Consider the following 20,126-nt stretch of genomic DNA (forward strand, 5'->3'; position numbering starts at 1 on the left):
TACAGGCAAGATGCTGTGTTATACAGGCATATGTAAAGTCACACATTCAGACTACCACTTATATCATTTCCTCTAGGCATCTAATTTGAGTGCCATTCAGAACCACTGCTAGAAGTCCAGGTTTATTGTAAAGGGGAACAAAGACAGACATTTTCACAGAGCAGTTCAGAGCATAGATAATTGCCTAAAAGGACATTTGGTCTTCCAGCCGAATTGCAGCATTCATCTTAACTTGGATCTTTCATGATCTTCACAGTCTATGTATGGGATCACATAATTTACAGTTCAGGTGGATTTGGTCAACTCAGTTCTCAAAACAGTCAGTTAAGGCAGAGAGCTGCCTTGAATCCAAGCTTGCAAAAGTTATGCAAATCACTCATGACTGAGAAAGTTAATTTATCTAGGTTTCTATGTGTGCAAAGACTAACTTGGTATTTGACATTTACAAATTCCCAACACATTTCTTGTCTGTTTGCAAAAACATGCAAGTGATAAAAATCCAACATCCTAACTGTTACTTTTGCAAAGACAACACAGGGCAGAAGAGAGCTTCTGAGGCACCTATAGTACTGAAAGTATTTCCTTGTAGTGTAACAACATACCCCTTTGCTGTGGAGCTGTGCTCTCTCATGTTTACTTGGGGAAAAAATCCTGAAATCGATGCTGAGCTAATTGCAGTCCCCAAAGGCTCAAACACACACCTTTTTTTACAAAGGCAGTGGAACAACAACCCCATTAAAAAGCTATTGAGAAGGACCACAAGAGGCTCCTCAGGCACTTTGAAAAATCTCTGATGTCAGTGACTTCTATATCCAAATGATCTTCACCTGGCTGGCAATCACCGTGACAGTGAAAAACATAAAACACTCTTCAGTCATCACGTCACCCCTTTTCCATTTGACCCATGGTTTCAAACCACTCACAGCTCTGGCCAAAAGGAACAACTCCTGAATGATTGTAACTGAGAGCTTCTCAACCCTGGAAGCTTTAAAATACCCAACAGCTACAAATGCTCGAACTAATGGAGAGAAAAAAATAGTCATCTGTTCTGCATAGCCTAAGTGTCTTCATTTGATGAGAGCTTAAGCCTACTGCACTGAAACTGAGAGGGGGTAAATGGGAGCTTTCTGCAAGCCAATAAGGAATATATTTTGTCATGGCTCTTCACAACAGCAGTTGTAAAAGTCTGTGCATTCATGGCATTGTTGCTTAAAAGAACCTTTCTTGCTGTCTAGGTATTGTACAGGTGGAAATGGATGTGATTCAGTAAAACACACTATCCATTAATTTTCTAATTTGTGTTTTCCTATTTGAACTGAACATGGGCTGTTGCCCCCTTTTAACACGGAATAGCTACTTTTCTGACAAGTGACCAAGAAAACAAGTTACACAGGGCAAGTATAACGTGAGAGTGGACTACATGTCCTGCCCGATTCTTAACCAACTCCTCCCTGCTATTCTAGTAGGCAGGGAAATGAACTGGCTTCAGAGCCAAGCAGCTTTCCCTACTAAGACTGTTTGTGGCACCATCAGGATGAAATCAATGTTTGTTTACTTTTTCTGAGTAAACTGAGAATGTGGAAAAGGAGGAGTCCCAAACCTCAAAAACAAAAATGAAAAATTCAAGGAAATTCATGGATTGTATCAGGCAGTTTACTCAGCTGACAGAAGAGAAGAATTTTAACTTGGAGAGAAGGTAGGGTGACTCTCACGTAACTTCTTCCATCTTTGCCCTAGGTTTCTACAGTGCTATTCCCAGCTGCCAGCGTGGAGGAGAGCAGTGAGCTCCTTTGTGCACACTTACAATAGTAAATACAGCATCCTGGGACCACTTAAATCCTCTGTGTTCTTAAAAAAAAGACCTTTTCAATCTTTGACATTTTAAGTTAGAAGTAAAAGCAGTCAAGCACATTATTAAATTCAGCCTCAGTTTCAAGAAAGGGATGGGTGTGGGTGTGTCTAACCAAGACTACACTAGGGAGACGATAACTGTTTCTAGGAGAAGAGTGTCAACTTTTATTTTTGGGACAGCAGAATTGGCAGACGCTCTTGGCTTCCACCACACAATTCATGTGAAATGAAGAAAAAAAAAAAAAAAAGAAATTTAACTGGCGCTGCCCAAGAAAACCAGACAGACGCACACAAAAAAGGAATGATGTACCATACAAAGCATTAAATACACACACACGCACACACAGGCAGGACTCTGCTTTATACGATTCGAACCATATGGGCATGTACACATACGCACTAACTCACACCCGTAAATCATTTAGCCGGATTATCTGTCTGGTGTGTGGAACAGAAACACACTTATGAAATCTCTTTTCTTCTTTTAGCAGCAGGCTAATAATTGATAAAGAGCCAGACTGGGGGCTCTGAGTTTTATGTGACAGATATACAAGGCTGCAGTTCTCCCTGCCTGCACTTTGCCCGTTCTCTCAACAGCAGCAGCTCCAGCCTGAGAGCAAGAAAAGCCCCTCACCAGCTGGCACCTATCAGACTCCTCCAGCAGCTGCCAAGTCGGCCTGTGGGGGCAGCACGGATCACCTGATTTAGCCAAAGAAATAAGAAAAAAATATCCCATCGGGTGACTCAACAGGCACTGGAGCCAGCCGTGCTTTCTGTCCCACTTGGGAGGCTCCAGCTGCCCGTCCAGCCCTCCTGGTAAAGCCTGAGCACAGATATGTGATTGCAGCAAGTCGCAAGCCTCCTTTAGCATCCACCCCAGCAGCCAGAAGTGGAGAGTGGGTGGCAGAGTGGTCTTCCTGTAATGACAGAGTGGGCAAAGCAGCAGAAGCATAAATACCCTCTTGGCCTTTCTGAAGGCATCCCCATTGGCTCCCACTGGCTTTTCTGGAGGCAGGGAAGCACAGAAAATGCAAGTGAAAATAATGGGCTACTCTGAGGGGAAGGGCTTTTCTCCCTCCTCTGCGCATTTCCTGAATTACAGTGCGAAACCCAGACTCTGCATTAATGGCATGTTGTCTAAAGTTTATTTTCTAAAGATTTTTGCCTTTGCCAATGTGAAGGAAACCCTTCATAATGAATGGCCTGAAGGTGTGGAAACAGGGAGAAGAGTGGGTAGTTCCTGGGTACTGGCCCTGCACTTCCACTGGGTTAGACAAGCTCAAGCAAGTCATCTGGTTTACCAGTGCTCCAATTTTCTCATGCATTAAACGGAAGAGGAGGTAACAACAAGTAGAAGATGGTATGTGTAGAAGTGGTGTGCGTGTGGCGCTAATATGGATTTCATATAAAGAAGAATTAGAAGTCATAAGTCAGGATTACAAGGATGTTGGTCACTGCATAAGTCCATAGTGCTCTTTCTTTCTGCTTTTTAAGGAAAATTGCTGCTGGGAGATTCCACTTCTGCCACGGCTGAGTCCTCCTCAGATGGCATGGAAATGGGTGAGGTGAGAGGGAGCAGCTCACCACCAGGAGGACTTTGTGCAGGGATCCACTCCCCTTCCCTTGGGCTACCTGAAAACCATTGAGCTAAATTAAATGCTCTTTGCACATGGCACAACAGCGGCCAGAAAAGCCATGAAGAAAAGGATTGGTTGCCAAGTCCAACTGCCCTCCTGTGGGTCGATCTTGTACGCCACAGATAACAAGAAGCAACTCCTGAAGCAGCTTTGTGACAGGTAGCCTGACCTGCTTGTTGCAGGCTAGGAAGGACTCCAGGAGTCCTCATAAGCTCAGCCTCAGAGCTGACTGCACTTACAAGAGGTAGGCCTGGAGAATGCCTGAGATGTCTTCCAGCCTGACAGATCCTATGATCCACCATAGTACCACTCAGCAGATAGCTGGGACTCCCAGGCTTTCTCTGTCCTGCCTTCTGCTTGTTAACATGGTACTGGCACTCCATTCTTTTAACATACAGCAAAACTGTGAAAAAAAAAATTAAATGCAAAACAAAGCCCACACTTAAAATATAGTGATATTAAGGAAATAAAATCCAACCCACAAACAAACAAACAAAAAAAACAACAGTGAAACAATCCACTCTGAAGTTGGTTCCATACTGTTAGGCATAACTTAGTGACATCTCTTTTTCAGGAAGTTCCATTTTTTGCCACTTTATTCACTCACATTGAAGGGCCATGACTGACACCTGAGAGCATCTTGAGAGACATGTCAGGGAAAAGCCCCATGTTGGTGAATCTCACAAAACAGAGAGCTCATTTGCTTCAGTGACTGGAGCCTGCCAGGTAACCCTGCCAACAGGAGGTGTTACTGGCATAGAAAGTGCATTTACCAGGCTTCCCGCTGACAAAAATACCTGGTGCTTGTAGTGATATTCCTTCTGTTACACTGTAAAGAGTCCAAGCCTCGGGGGAGGCTGCTTTGTTTGTGCTGAGCTCTGCACAAATGCAATTGGAGTAAGAAGCAGCACTGCAGTTCCTGATTTTCACTAATTGTGTCTGCCTTGATTTTCTCCCCCTGCATCATTCCTGTGTAAAAGGACTGAAGCTGGCTCAAGGATATGCTTCACTTTTTGACTCTCTGTCAGCTGGAGCACAAGTTTCAACTTCAGGAACACACGTGTGCCACGCACACCCTGTTGACTAAAGGGAGACAAGATCTATGTCATCAGAAAACTGACTTCACTTCCATCTGAGGCGCAATACTCACCAGAGAAACAAGAAGAAATAATACCTCACCTTTGGGATCTACAAGATATTTTAACAATTCCGTTCTGCTCAGAGAAACCATCAAGATTGTCACACATTTAAAATACAATCACCTCAGATACAGCTTCCATTACAATGGCATCAGAATACTTTTTCTGACCCTGGTAGCATTTCACCAGCTTTGTAGAGGTGTCACTGAGAACAAGCCTGAGTTGCACATGCTCTTGTAGGACTGTGCTTCCAGGGATAACAGCATACAGCTAAACAACAGCACGAGTCAGCTCCTTGTTAAGTTACACACACAGGTACACGTTCTGCTTAGTCCACTCAGAGAGTTTCATTTCATGTTAGCTTTGCTTTTAAGCCCCACTACGAGTGAAAAGATGAATATGTAGCAGGCTTTAGATAACAAACCAGATAGAACCCCCCAGTATACCAGAAAACAGTCTAGTTAGCAATCATAGCATATTTGCAATAATGTGGTACAAGGGACCTATACCATGCAGAGGGCCTGTTGGAAGATGCCAGCTGCACAGTGGTACTGGGGAGAAACATAGCTGCTTGTATTTTGGTGATGACATTTTAATATTAAATTACTGTAAATTAGGATGATTGCTCTTTTGTGGTGAGCAAGTACAGACCTTGGCATCTACTTATGGGAAGGGAAGGGAAGGGAAGGGAAGGGAAGGGAAGGGAAGGGAAGGGAAGGGAAGGGAAGGGAAGGGAAGGGAAGGGAAGGGAAGGGAAGGGAAGGGAAGGGAAGGGAAGGGAAGGGAAGGGAAGGGAAGGGAAGGGAAGGGAAGGGAAGGGAAGGGAAGGGAAGGGAAGGGAAGGGAAGGGAAGGGAAGGGAAGGGAAGGGAAGGGAAGGGAAGGGAAGGGAAGGGAAGGGAAGGGAAGGGAAGGGAAGGGAAGGGAAGGGAAGGGAAGGGAAGGGAAGGGAAGGGAAGGGAAGGGAAGGGAAGGGAAGGGAAGGGAAGGGAAGGGAAGGGAAGGGAAGGGAAGGGAAGGGAAGGGAAGGGAAGGGAAGGGAAGGGAAGGGAAGGGAAGGGAAGGGAAGGGAAGGGAAGGGAAGGGAAGGGAAGGGAAGGGAAGGGAAGGGAAGGGAAGGGAAGGGAAGGGAAGGGAAGGGAAGGGAAGGGAAGGGAAGGGAAGGGAAGGGAAGGGAAGGGAAGGGAAGGGAAGGGAAGGGAAGGGAAGGGAAGGGAAGGGAAGGGAAGGGAAGGGAAGGGAAGGGAAGGGAAGGGAAGGAAAGGAAAGGAAAGGAAAGGAAAGGAAAGGAAAGGAAAGGAAAGGAAAGGAAAGGAAAGGAAAGGAAAGGAAAGGAAAGGAAAGGAAAGGAAAGGAAAGGAAAGGAAAGGAAAGGAAAGGAAAGGAAAGGAAAGGAAAGGAAAGGAAAGGAAAGGAAAGGAAAGGAAGAGGAGCAAGACTCTGTCTTTAGCTTGTGTCCTTTACATTGATGTTTTTCTACCCTCTTCCCTTTTCCTACATAGTCCTCAACTGCCATCACCACGTTACATTGAACTCCTATAGTTGATGCAACTCAATCCACTTTTGGCTGACTTCAGATCAGGTAACCTTGTTTATATCTTCAGTTTGCTCCAGGAATTTCATGGGAGCTTTACCTTCTGACTCCAAGCTACATTTGGCTGAATTTGGCCTTACATGTGGGAAAAACCCTTTGGAGAATCACAGTAGTTGCTGTACAGACACAGCTGCTGTTTTTCCAAATGAAATAGTATTTCATCTGTTTCAATGCTTTTTAAAGTCAAATCAATTTGGCCCATGACTTGCTCTGTATTTCTTTTGCCAGATTTGATTTCTGTGTTCAGAGTTGGGGACGGTAAGTAATAATGACAACAATGTGTCTGAAATGAGAAGTTATTAACTCTATTTATACCAGCATAAGCAAATTATGAAAGTCTGTCAGTGCCAAATTTCAAGCAGGCTTTGGTATGCATGGAATATATTAACGAGAAGAGAGTTTGGCAAGTGAGAAATACGAAGAAGCTAGGAGGAATGTCAGTTGGAAAGAAGACCCAGGTTCTCGCTGTGGTGGTGGTGGGATTCAACAAAACAAGCAACTTTTATAAGGAGAAGGAATAGATCTGGTCTATGTGCCTGGACCAGTCATGAACATGTGCTTAGTGCAAACCCCGTGGTGTAGCACACTTTCTGTGACACATAGGCTAGACTGCAACTACTAACTCCAAAAATGAAATGGTTAAGACAAACGCAGAGCTGCAGTTGATGTATGAATCAGTGAAGTATGTAATATCTTACCAGCTGAAATATTTGAGGCTAAACATTAAGTCCTTACTCAGTGGGATCTCTGCCAGTAAGCTCACTCTCCCTTGATATTTATGATTAACACTTTAAAACATCCACATTGTCTTTTTGACTCATAAGAATTCCAGTTGAAGGGAACCAATTTTCTGTGGCAAAGTTTCTGGCTGTTACAAAAGGGGAGGCTTCTTGTTCAGCTCTGTCTGTCCTTTACTGTTATTGGATCACAGAGCAGCAAATTACCTTTGGGAAGGAGGTATCTACGGGTGTCCCAGGCTCACAGCTCACTCCCCAGAGAGCTCCCTCCAGGCTAGCAAGCTGCAGTGGGGATGAGTCCATCTGCATCTCACCAAGCTTTAATGAGAACTAGCTCATCTTGGGTTCCCGGGCTGCAGGAGATATGTGTGAGGGAGCATTGGCCCTGGGTTTATGACACAGTCTTTGCAACACCAGCATTAGCTTACCTAGCCAGGCTGCTGTTCTCCCCCTTCGAAAAACTGGGACAGAAGACTTTGCAGGCAGCAGAGGCAAGTCTGGTGAGGTAAAGCAGCTGTGGACAGCAGACTTCCTGAGTCTGGGGTTTTGATTGCAGCTCCCAGTAAATGGAAAGTGATGTATGTATGAAGAAGAAATAGAGACATACAAGTGAAGAAGCACATTAGGAGTAAAGAGTGAACATTTTTTTTTCTTTCTCCAAACTCTTCCTAATTAAAAGAGGGATGAAGTAGAAAGTACTTGAAAATGGGACCTATGGTTGCAGAACCACATTTCTGAAATACAGATCTCTCAAGTATCAAACTACACTGCAGAATGACTAATTGTGGGGTGACTAATGCCTGTCTTCCCTCCAGAACTATTATTTCACAGTGGCCAAGAAAACATACCATAAAGATGTTGTTATCACATCACTCACATTTACTTGCATTGAGAAAGACTGAGGCTTTTATGGTACTTGTCTGATTACCAAGAGATATGCTTCTTTCACATAAGAAAAGAAAGAATCACTTAGTCTTCATAGTTCATTCCTGGACAGTTGTGAAGGTGTTTGGTTAAATGTCTAGGGATTAGGAAGCTGGCTTTCAAGCAAAGAAAAAATTTATTTGGAGGGGGGAGGGGGGGAGGAGGAGGGGAGATGGCAGGAGCAGATGGATATTCAGGTTGACAGAAAATGAAAACCTGCCTTTGTCTTGCTTTCATTAGTCTTCATTACATGACCACGACAGCTTTAATTGCTGCCCCGCATACATAAGTAATAAAAATGTAAAATGTTTAAATGAACTGTGGCTCCCAAAAGCCATTATAAAAGATTAATGATGAGTACTCTTTGCTAACTTAAACATCTTCAAGAAACACATCTGAGCAGCCCTTGTGGTTACGATGATATTAGAACAATATTGGCTGGACCACTTGTCTCAAACCATTATGCATCAAGCTTTGATGGTTTTGATTATTCCGTCTTTAGCTAGTCTGAATTCTAGACATATTTGATTCCAATTTACTCGTTCCTGACAAGTTATCCCACCCCTACAATCCAAAGAAAGAGTATTCAGGTACTCATATTCTGTCTTCAAGAACTGCTGATGGCTTTTACTACCAAAGACATTGAACATAGGGTTTAATAGTATCACTCCAGAAATTATTCTGTTAATTAAGAAAATATCCACCTGAAGGGGAAAATACTTGATCTTTGCTATATAAATTGGAAGTAGTACTAAGACACATGTTTGAATTGTAACTTTCCCTTGAGGGGCACAGATTTTATTCTATTTGAATTCAGATGCGAGAGCAAAGTTAAATTTCTAGAAGGACATCAAAGCAAATCCAAGCTTTAGCATAGTTGTGACCACCCATCTCTCATTTAACTTAGAAACTCATCTTGAGGTTTAGGGAATGCTTAAGTAGAGGTGAAGGTACCAACTCTTGCCTTCTCGTTGCCACCACTCAATCTTCCATTTGTGATTTACTACCATGTTTACCACTGCATCTGCTTATCAAAATGGAGTTCATGCAAAGACTTGTAAGTTATTACCAGCCCATTATGTTATGTATTTATGCCCTGCATACATAGCAGTGCAGGTTTCAGAAGCAGTACTCGTGGCCCACTAAGTGCATGGGAATAAGTTGTACCTCTTAGCCAAGCTTGTACCTCTAAGCAACCTGCTTTCCTCTTACTATTTTCTATAGGCAACAACCAAACTTTGTAACGGGGCACTCTGAGCTTTTCCATGGATAAACACCTCCCTTGTGAAGACAGCTAAGTACTCTTCAAAACTATATATCCATGGGAATGAAGAGGTATGCACAGGCAAGCTGAACTCTTTCTGTGTGGTGTACTCTTATGTTTGGCTTTCAGTCCAATTTTTGAGTTGGACAAATTTGGGAAGACTTATAAAACTTGATACTGTGAGGCATAAACCACCCTCTGGCTATTTGGGATTGAACTGGGTTTTTCACAAATGGCAGGAATTTGCTGGTTGCAGAGCTACTTCATGCCATCCTTTCCAGTGTCACTCACGGAGTCCAAAAACTAGACTGTGGGGCTGCCAAATGATGTATTTGTATGTTCCTTTCTGCTTTAGTGCTCATCTCACTCTATTCCACCCAATGTTGACTTTCATAATACAGGTCCCTCTGCCAGGAGTGGATTATATTGGCTACTTAAGGTCTTCCAAGCCTTTACCAGATCTCCCTCACAACGATCTCCAAATTTTCCCATTTCCTGTCCCGCTTCCATTAGCTCTTCGGGCTCATTTCTATTCACGTGGTCCCATTTCTATTTCCTGACTGCTGTTTGGAAGCTGCCTCCTTACTAAGTCTGGCTTCTGGGCTCTCAGCTCTTCCTGCACAGTCTTCTGGGCTGGTCTCGTTCCAACCTGCAGGCCACAAGCTTGCCCAAGACAACTATCTTCTCCTCAGTACTGAAACAAAAAAACACAACACCCAACAACAACAACAAAAAAAACACCAAAAAAGCCCAAAACACACACACAAAAAAGCCACCTCCAAAAAAAAAAAAACCACCCATTCTCTGTTCAGCACTGCAGAATAAACTGATATAATTAGGACCACAGGACTAATTATATTTAGGGAGAGCAGGAGAAGTCTGCTGTCCCAGGGAGAAGAGCAAGATGATGGAGAAAGGAGAGCATGGGTTAGTGTTGCTATTTCACAGCTGGCTGAGCAAGCACTTGGCTCTACTTTTTCCAGCCTAGGAAGTAGGTGCAGGAGCCACAAAGATACAGAAACTTTCTTGCCAGGTCTTTTAAATCAGTTACAGGGTGAGCAGGAGGAGCTCATCCCACTCTCTGCCCCCTTCTTCTGTCAGGGAAGCTCCTCGGGGTGGTGCTCTTCCTCTCTCAACTCCTCTCCTGCTGCTGCAGCTGCCCTGGAAGCCCCCAGACATTCCCAGCAGAGTCTGGACGGCTGCTTTGGTGACAACCTGGGCTCAATTTAATGAAAACGTTCTTGTTCACTTGCTGTGCTGGCAGCCTGCCAGCATATTTTCTTGAGGCACATAAGAGAGAGAGAGAGGAGGGAAATGGTGATTTTTTAACAGTTTTTTTTTTTTTTTTTTTTCATCCAGCCAAACCTGACTGGAATTTCATGGATGAAAGAAAAGGCACTTCTCTAGCCCAAGGGCCTTGTCCCTGCCAAATTATAAGGGCCTGCTGCAAACAATTGAGGTGTTAGAGCTTCTAAAAAAATAAAAATGTTGAAAGATTCTTTTATAACGGAAAATATTAGGCAACCCAAATCTAGGGCCAGCTGGTAGTGGGCAGTATAATATAAGCTCTTCGAAGAAGAGCTGTGCAAATAATAGATTTGCAGAATTTCTTTTCTTCCACTCCACCCAAGTTTGAACTATTTTAGCCATTTTCTCCAGCTAAAATTATTTGCCAAATTCATCCAACTGCTAAATTCTCTCTCCTTTTTTTTTTTTTTTTTTTTCCAATTTGACAGGTTTCTTGTAAAAACAAACCCGTTCTCCCACCTCTGGTTTGGACTTGCAGCGTTCATTGATGACACTGTTAGGAAGAAATTTGCCTGTGGTCAGCTCTTTTTTTTTTTTTCTTTTTTTTTTTTTTTTTTCTGCTCTGTTCTTGTCAGATCTCACACATTACAGTAACCGAGCTGGCCTGATAGCTACGTCTGTATCCAGAACTCGTCGATATCCACAGGAAGTTTTCCATTAGTCTCTGCCATCTCCAAATCAGCCTGCACCAGGCTAAAAGCCTGTGCACAGCGTGGGATTGGAGGTTCAATAGGTAGCAGTTTTTAGCCTGAGCCTTCACTGGACCAGTTAATAATTGCTGTGTTTCTGGTGTCAACTGTGGACCAGATGTTGCTTCCTGGTGCAGGGGGAGGGAGGCGGGGGGTTTGGGATGGGGGCATGTTGCTGGAGGGGAGAGCTTCAAGCAGACATACGGAGTGGAGGCTCTGACTGCTCGACGTCATCGATTTCGTGGCATTTCTTGTAAACACGCAGGTGTTAGCCACTGTGTCTTGGCCAAATCCCTTTATGGCACTTCACCAGCTCTGGCAGTTTACTGACTTAAAATCATCTCTGTGTTTCTAATTGCAGGAGCTGCTCCTCACTTCCTTTCTTTAGGAGCAGATTTGTTAAATGTACTAATGGCTGACGAATACCTGCTGCGTCCTTACCCTTCTCCAGGCTGGCCCCCTTGCCGGGGATGGCAGTGCGGTCCTCACACATGCAGCCTGTTAAAAGCTCTGACATCCCTCGGGGTGTGCGGCAGCCACGTGCACATGCGGCTGGGAGGGAGGGAGCTGCCCCATGTACCCAGACAGGAACCGTGGAGACCTGGGCCGAGCCTGAGGCAGGGCTGCTGTTGGCAATCGGGCACTATAAATGGATTTAAACAAGCTGCCTGAGCCCTAAAACACAGTTCCAAACTAATGAAATTCAGTTGTTTGGCAGTGTCAGGCGTTGTGTTGATTTCAGAGGCTGCTTTATGACCGCTCGCATAACATCGCTGCTCCAAAACCTTCCCTGTTCCTTTCATTTTCCCTTTCCCTTTTTATTTTTATTTTTAATTATTAGATCTACCTGCAGAGAGGCAGTGCTAAATTTTCAAAAAGGGTATTCAGGTCTGTTATTTAGGTGCTTAAGTGGATAGTGCAAGTGATAGATATTGCAGAGCACATAAAATGCAGGATAAGACAGATAATTCGGGTCCCCACACTGGAAAACAGAATACTGACAATTTTGCCAAGAAAGAACTATTAAAACAAATGAATCTCTTGTGGCAATTTAAAGTGAAGCAAAACTCCTAGTGTGAAGGTAATCTCTTTTTGTTGGGGCTGGCGTTACATCTTGGTTGGAGGCTGTTCCTCCACAGTGAGCTGCATTTAGCGAGGCCTTTGTTCGTGCCTAGCACAACGCAAACAGAGCTGCCCAAACTCTGGCTCCTGTTATGCTCCCACAGCTGCAGTCATTTCATGAAGGGGAGATTTGGATCCACTGTGCTCAGTCGCATCATCAGAGCAAGGTGGACTTGAGACCACTGGGAATGGAAGTGCTTCTCAGAGCTTTGGTAAAGTGCATGAATTTCAGCCACACAGTAGCAAAGAAGGGTTAAACCAAAATCTCAGATTCAGTGATTTGGCAGTAAACATTGTACATTACCAAGTTCAAAATACAAGTTCTTCCATTTTCCGTATTACATTGCCACCTGAAATGCTGCAGTCATGCCCCCCATCCCTTCCCCTTTTCTATTAAATCTGTGAACCACAGTACATTCTGTGCCCTGAGCTTTGGGTACTGAACTCTTCTGAACTCTTCTTTTGCCACCTCAAATCATGATGGAAACTGTACAGAGGAAGGATTGTGCTGTAGCTGTGGGCCTTCTAAAATAATTCCTCTATGCATAAATACTGTTACTCAGCACTGACTTCTATTCTTACACAGCATAACTGAAAAAAACAACAAACAAAACCCACATATAAAACTTAGAGAATATTTCCCTTAACTAAGGAGCAAAATCAGCCTGAAGTATAAACAACAAGAAAAAAAAAATAATAAAAAGGATATATTTTAGTGCATGTTCCTTTCTATTTTTTTCAATCTTTCGTCATATCTGAGAGTGAAGCGTCAGCAAGCACTACTTTGGAAATCTTTGAGACTGCGTAAATATGTACCGTTGCTAGGTTGTAAAGCATCCCAGCATCATGCAACGCAAGCCGTGCACGTTAGCAGAGTAGGAATAAAGCTAGCAAAGGCCACAGGACCAGATTGAGATGAGGCTCCCTCTCAGTCACGGTGATGTTGATGGCTGGGTGGCCTCTGCATCCTGCCCAGAGCACAACTGGTGGCCACAGCTTTTTCACCTCGCTGGTGTGAGAGCCTCAGGGCAGCTGGACCTCAGGGCGCCTGCAAGCCGTGCCTGGAATTTGCCGCCTTTTGGACTAGGTGCTAAGGCCCAACAGGAGTTAACAGTGACGTGGGAGGCAGCTTCCCTGTCATTCACAGGTGCCATTTCTCCTCCTATGCAGCAGCAAGTTTCCCTTGAAATAGTTACAGATGTTGCATCATCTGCAATTGAATATGCCTTTCAGAGAGGGGAAGGGGGATTTGGCGTCATTTAGGCTTGAAATATAGCCAGCCAGTCTGGCCACAGACTAGATCTGTAGGCTGGCACATCTGCAGCTAGTCACAGCAAGGAACCAAATGTTCGGAGAGCAAAGTGCTTGTTGTGCCCAAGAGGTAAGTGCACAATAGGAACAGACAGCAGCCGAGGTGCCCTGATCTCCCCAGAACAGCACCATGAGGTTGGAACCAGAGACTAGAGCCTTCCCCCAAGACATCAGGTGAAACAGGCAATCGAGCCTCCTCACAGGAGTTGCACCCCTCAAATGGTGCACCAGTTTGCATGTAGGAGCAAGGGACAGGGACGCCTGCTTTGGGTAATAACCGGTCTAGGAACTTGAAATACAGTAAGACATTTGTCCTAACTGCCTTTACTCAAATCCTTCCAAACATGACCATTGCCCCTGCACTGAATTTCCACTTCACTCTTTCCAGTCCCCTACAAGCTGCAGTCTGGGATACTGCAATGAGAGAAGGATGGGATTTGTCCTCACCAAGTGTGGTTCATGCAGGCAGCAGAGAGCCTTCTGGTGCCTGGTGAGCTTTGCTGGCTGGAGAAAGTCTCCAGCATCCTGGAGTCAACCTGTTCGGTAAGGCCTTCCTGTCTCATGTCTGCTGGTCTACCTGTCACCCATGTATATCCTACCTTGCAGTCAGTGTCAAAGCCTTTCCCTAGGTGCTTCTGGTTTCTCCGCTTGCGTACATTTGTCTGTGCTTTGCATCACCTGAAAGGAGACCCCTCTGAGAGCTGGTGCCCAGACGGCATGTCTCTCCTTCCAGATTTGTCTCCTTGTGATTCAAAGCAGCAGCAGCCAGAAGCAGGAAATTATGGGATTGCCACACTGCTGTGCTCCCTGTGGCACCAAGATAAGTCCCTGACATGCCGAAGGAAGAGGGACAGATTGGGAGGCCAGCAGGAGCAGGTCTGACCTCTGATCCACAAGTTCAGCCAAGTGTCCAGGGTCAGGATGGAGGGACAACAGGCCCTGCAGTGCTGATAATCAGCATCTACGGGCCCAGCCGCCTGGCCAGACAGAGCCTGTAAATCAGCTGGGAAGAAAGCGATGCAACTTCACCTTCTCTAAACTGCCAGGATGGGGGCTAAAGCACATTGCTTTTTTTCCTCCACAAGGCAGCCAAAGTGTAGTGCGTATAGCGTAGCTACTGCACTAACCCTTTTTTGCACTGCAATAAGCTGATTGTCCTCTATTTCCTTTACACTCTAAGTGTTTCTGGTACAATATAACTTTGATTGTAAGGCTCTGGAGAAACAGGATTTTGAGCCTGATTCTGAGCTCCATTATTCTGGCATAGTTCAGGAATAACTACAGTTATACTTGTAGAAGATCAAAATCAGTCCAGTTCCTTTTAACAGCGCAAAATTTGTGGTTTGCAGAAAGAAGAAAATAATAAAAGATGTGAACAGTAGAGCCAGATGAAAAATGAGATATTTTTTTTTTTCTCCTCAAGAGTTCAATATTTTTTGGCTAGCTCTTTAAGTAATTGAAAAGATAGTTTTGTGGGGAAAAAAGATCCCACAATACCTACATATTTGGCATTATGATGCAAAATTTTATAGAAGAAAACAAAAATTGGAAAATTCTCATCAGCTAAAAATAGTACTGATACTGTCTCCAGTGGCAACTCGTATTATCAGAGCACAGGCAGAATAGGGCAATGCTGGGATGTGTGGTTTCACTTATTAAAAAGTACTGACTGAACTTGGTTGAGTAACTTCAAGTGGATACTCAGAAAGCAGGGCTAAAAACCACTGCTCTTTTCTCATCCTAATGTGGAAGGTCAGTGCTGAGGGATGGCATCCAGCAGGCAAGATTTCTGTACACAGGTCTATAAGACTAGACCCCAGTAAGCTACAAAAGGAAAAAAGCCCAGAAAGCCCTCCGAGTGTTGGCGACAAAGTGGTGCTGCCTCATCTGCAGGCCCTGTTGTAACACCCACAGCACCTGGAAGCCCCTCGAATATCAGCCATCCTCTGCAGTTTGTGGATGTAGGCAGAGAGCACCCACACAGCTCGTTGGTACTGCACCAGCCCTGCATCTGGCTCAGCAGCAATGAGCAATGTGTCCAGGGAAGCAAACCATCAGAAGAGGTTCCCTGCCCTGGGAGGCCAACATGGGTGTCCCTCTGCTCTTCTGAGCAGTGTCCTCAAACGGCAGATGCCCAACCGAGGTAGCTGCAGGAGTCCGGATAAAGCCCTAGCAAGTAAAAACCACAAAAACCATGGTCAGGCTGGCTCAGTCTTTCCTTTCGACCTCAGCAATTCAGACATTAAGCTGATAAAGATCTGCCTAGAAAGAAAAGGCCTTTCTGTGTTTTCCATCACCCAACAGTGCTGGCGGGAGCTGTACTCTGCAAGACTGTACTGTAATCTGAATCGGGAGTGAAGTGCGTCAGCAGACAGCATATGGTATGTTTATTATTCTACATTTCACAGCCCTGGCTGAAGGGAAGGGGAAATGTTGGGGTTTTAGGTCAACCGCTGGACCAACAGGTAGCAGTGATAAGTGATGTGTCGTCACTGCGCATTACCACTGCTCTATAGCTTAGAGAGAGGACTTGAGTCACCAGAAAGGTATACGTTTCAGCCACAAAAATGTTTTAGAGACGTGCTGTGTTATATAAGAAGTTACTCAACATTATTAGTCCATCAGACACTCTGCTTAATATTTAGGCCTATAAAACTCGTTCAGGCCAAGCACACATGAAATACATGAATGTAGCAACCACTTTCAGTTATTATTTTTAGTAACAAGTCTTATTTCTACACTTAACTTTTCGTATGCCTGTGTATCTTAGAAGGGGTTGGGTAGATGGAGGATTCTTACTGGATCTGCGTTTTATTATGCTCTTTACTACTTTGTGACCTGCTGATACATCCTGCTAACACAGTGATTCCTGGACCTATCAGCCTCGGGCAGCAATAAATACCAAGGAGTTAATCTGCCAAAGGCAACATCCCTCCCAGGATGGGATGACTGCAGCTGAGACACCAGCACCATGCACCTGTGGGCATTGCCAGAGGTGTCTTGTAGGTGTCATGCTGCCCAGAGGCCAGAGGGAAGTCTGAGTGATCCCCTGTAGCCAAGGTGGCCAACGCCATGGGTGTGATGGGCCCTTCTCTGCTTCACCAGGAAGCCACCGCTGCCCTTGCTGTCCCTGAGGTGAGAAGGACAACTCTGTCCCCAGCTCTCTGGCAGCACTTGCACACTTGTGCTCTGCAGGTTAAAACCTGAAACTACCAACTTTCTAAACTGAGAGCGAGAGTCTTCTGATCTTGTTCATAACTCTCAAAATTGACTTTCTAAAGTGCTGCTGCTGTTGTGCTCTGCAAGGAAAACTGAACCAGAAACTCCTACGCTGGCCTGCATCTTCACGCAGACACTTGTGTTTTCATTTGCATGGCCGAAATCAGTGGCAGTCGTAAGTGGCTTCACCGGAGCACTCCTAAAACACTCAGCATCTCCTGCTCACAGGGGTACTGCTGTGCTGAAAGCACTATTTTGCCCCTGAGGGCAAGGAGCGACAGGAGATCAGTGCCTGGTCTCCACCACCTTTTGCTCCTCTGCCCGGATACGACTGTGCAGTTGGAAAATTGAAGACAGTTTTCATACACCCACCTTGTGCAGACTCATCCTGGGAGTCAGGCAGAGTTTGCTCCCTCCCACGCGCCGCTGGTGCTGCTGTGCAGGCTTGGCCCTGGGTCCCCTTCACCCCTTATCCCCTTGGGCAGCATGTTTGGGGCCCCATGGGCTGCACCCTATGGCTCTCCCCTTGCTCACAGTGTGCCGATGGCTTGGTTGGGGTGTAAAACCTGAGCTCTGCTGAGGAGCCTCATGCTGCACAGTGCTGCGAGCGGAAAGTACAGGAGCAACTCATTCAATAAACTAAAAGTTTGATTTAGTGTCATTATCTGTATTGTCTTATAGGACAAAATATGCAGTAAAAAAAAATAAAAAAATAAAAGATTGCCGAAGGATGAGAGCAGTGGGATGGATAAGCTTGGCCCAGGCAGGAGCCTTGGAAGGGGTCCAGGGAGGCAGCAAAGATCCACGAGGAGCTTTCTGCAAAGAACCATTCAAAAAAATTGGGCAGAGGCAGTAAGCATGTGATGCCTGTGATGCTCTGCTTGGGTGGAGGGGGAGCCACAGCCTGGGAAAGCAGCCCAGTCTGGAGATTTGGAGGGGGGAGAAAAAAGAAGGTTCAGTTTGCATCAACCTGACCCAAAATAATATGTGGCTTGTATTTTCTAAGCAGGAAAAAAAGAAGGGTAGAAAAAAGAAAGATTTTATGTCAGACAAAATGCCATTTTTCTCATTAAAAAAAAAAAAAAAAAAGACCTGAAAAATCCCAAACCGTGCATTAAAAAAATCCTGCCAAACACTCACATACCTTCTGGTGAGACCCAGAGATCTCTGCTCTCTCCCAGTACCATTAAACTGCTGTAACTGGGATGTCCCCTGGCTGACGGAGGCTGAATTTTGGGACCCCACCGTGAGCATCCTTGGCTGGTGAAGTTTCACACTCAGCATTGGGCCTCTGGCACCATGGGTGAGCAGAGAGCTCGGCGATAGGCATAGGGCACCTCCCAGCTGGGCAGGCTGAGGGTCAGCCCCTTGCTAGGACAGTTCTGTTCCTGACACTGCTGCCAGTCTTGGATTTACACTATTGTCAACCCAGAAGCCCTGGGCCAGCAGAGCTGGAAGCAGAATGAGGACAGGAGCTGTGGGTGTGAAATCAGTTCAAAAGGAGGGTTGGAAACCAATTGGAAAATGATGCTGATGGCATTTTTGGAAACTCTTTCCCCATGTTAGGAAAAAAAAAAAAGGGATTTCCTAAAATGACTGAAAATGAATTTGCCACATTTGCGAAGAGTAGCTTGTGGGTTGCTTATATGTGAAAACAGCTAGGAAGAGCTACAGTCAGCAGCTTTCTGATTTAAACGACAAAAGCCAATATCCCGCAGGCTACAGCATGTGCTAGGTATACCATCAGTTACCTTAAATCCCAAATACTCAACCAGTTAACCAGCTGAATTGTTAAAGCTCCATGAGTTTGCACAGTCCAGAAATACACTCTCTTTGGCCAGAGGGAAAAAAAAAAGTTGGTTTTGGAATCAAAAATGGTTTGTAATTAAAGCCAACAGTATGAGAATCTGTAACTGATCTGCTCTGAACAAATTATTTGGCTACCTGAAGAGAATCAAAACCTTTTTATTTTTTTGGAAAGAGGCTCAAAAAAAAGTTAGAGAAGAAAAACATTGACTTGCTGAGAAAGAGGAAACAATGCAGGCAAATTAAATCAGGCAAATGCTTGACATCCTTGTTGGGCAAGTGTATGCAAAGATGGGGAAAATCAGTGATCGTGGCATAAAATCAGACCATTTGTTTAAAAAGAAAGTTACAGAAACTAAAGAGATCTTACGCCATTGCCCATAACACTCCACAGTAATATACTTGAGGAGAAAGATTTTGTTTTACTGAGACAAATTCAATAGATTTACAATGATGAATGCAATAAAATTACACACATGGTAAAGGAAAGCTTAGCTTTAAGGCAAGAAATTTAACTCCTTGAAATTTGCCATTTTCAGCTGTAAAGGAAAATCTCAAAGGCACAACTCCAGGAAGGATATTTATTCAAGCAGTACCAGATGGATGTGTGGGATTCACCTTATGTTTTGGTTATGAATGAAAGTAGTCAGCTAGGAGTTTGCTACAAACTATTTTTGCTTAAAGAATTATGGTCAAGATACGGTTAACACAGCCATGCTCGGGTCTGCTGTGTTTTGACAAGGGGACTTGTAGAAATGAGAGGAAGCTCAGAGGAAGCCAGGTAGCACAATGACCAAAGTATGTTGCTCAAATGAATTCAATGTGTGACCAGACATTTTGATCTGGCATAAAATGATGCCACAGTCTCCAGAAGATATAAAGAATGTGTGACAATTTTCTGTGCTGTCAATTTTCCAGGAACCTCCCCGACAATATGGCTCACACTGTCCACATGAGGAGTAACATCAGTATTTCCACCCTGAAGACAGGAAGCAGAGACTGATCTCTAAAGAGCTGAGCCGTATCTGGGTTTTAATGGGTTTGGAGCATATGTCTCTCCTTAAATTGTGAGGGATTCATCAGCAAACTCTCAGAAGCTAGGTGGGATAGAGTGAGCAATGTGTGTTGTCCTATAATCACAGGAGGACAAATGCAAGGCAGGGAAAGGTCCTTATTCAACAAAGTTTTAAATATTTATGTCTTGTTCTTTCTGAGGATTTTTAAAAAATGTGTTCAAAAGCTTACCTAAATCAGGGCTGCTGTCATAAGCATGCTACTGTTTTTCATATACCTTGTAACTTGCCCTTGGTCAAGAAAAACTGCAGAAGCTCATTGTGATTTGGCCAATTAGGTGTCACATGTTGGTACATACAAATGCACCACCTGACGAAGTGATGAGGATCTCAGAGGTGCATTCAGCCCAGCTTTGACTGAGTCGACACCCTTCTGTTGCCCCTTCTTCTTTGGAGAGGAGGGGGACTCAGAGAGTAGCATTCATCATACCGATCATATTCATGTCATGGCAA

This window comes from Anser brachyrhynchus (genome assembly GCF_964034855.1).
Source record: "Anser brachyrhynchus genome assembly, chromosome: 2".
In the NCBI taxonomy this organism is placed as follows: Eukaryota; Metazoa; Chordata; class Aves; order Anseriformes; family Anatidae; genus Anser; species Anser brachyrhynchus.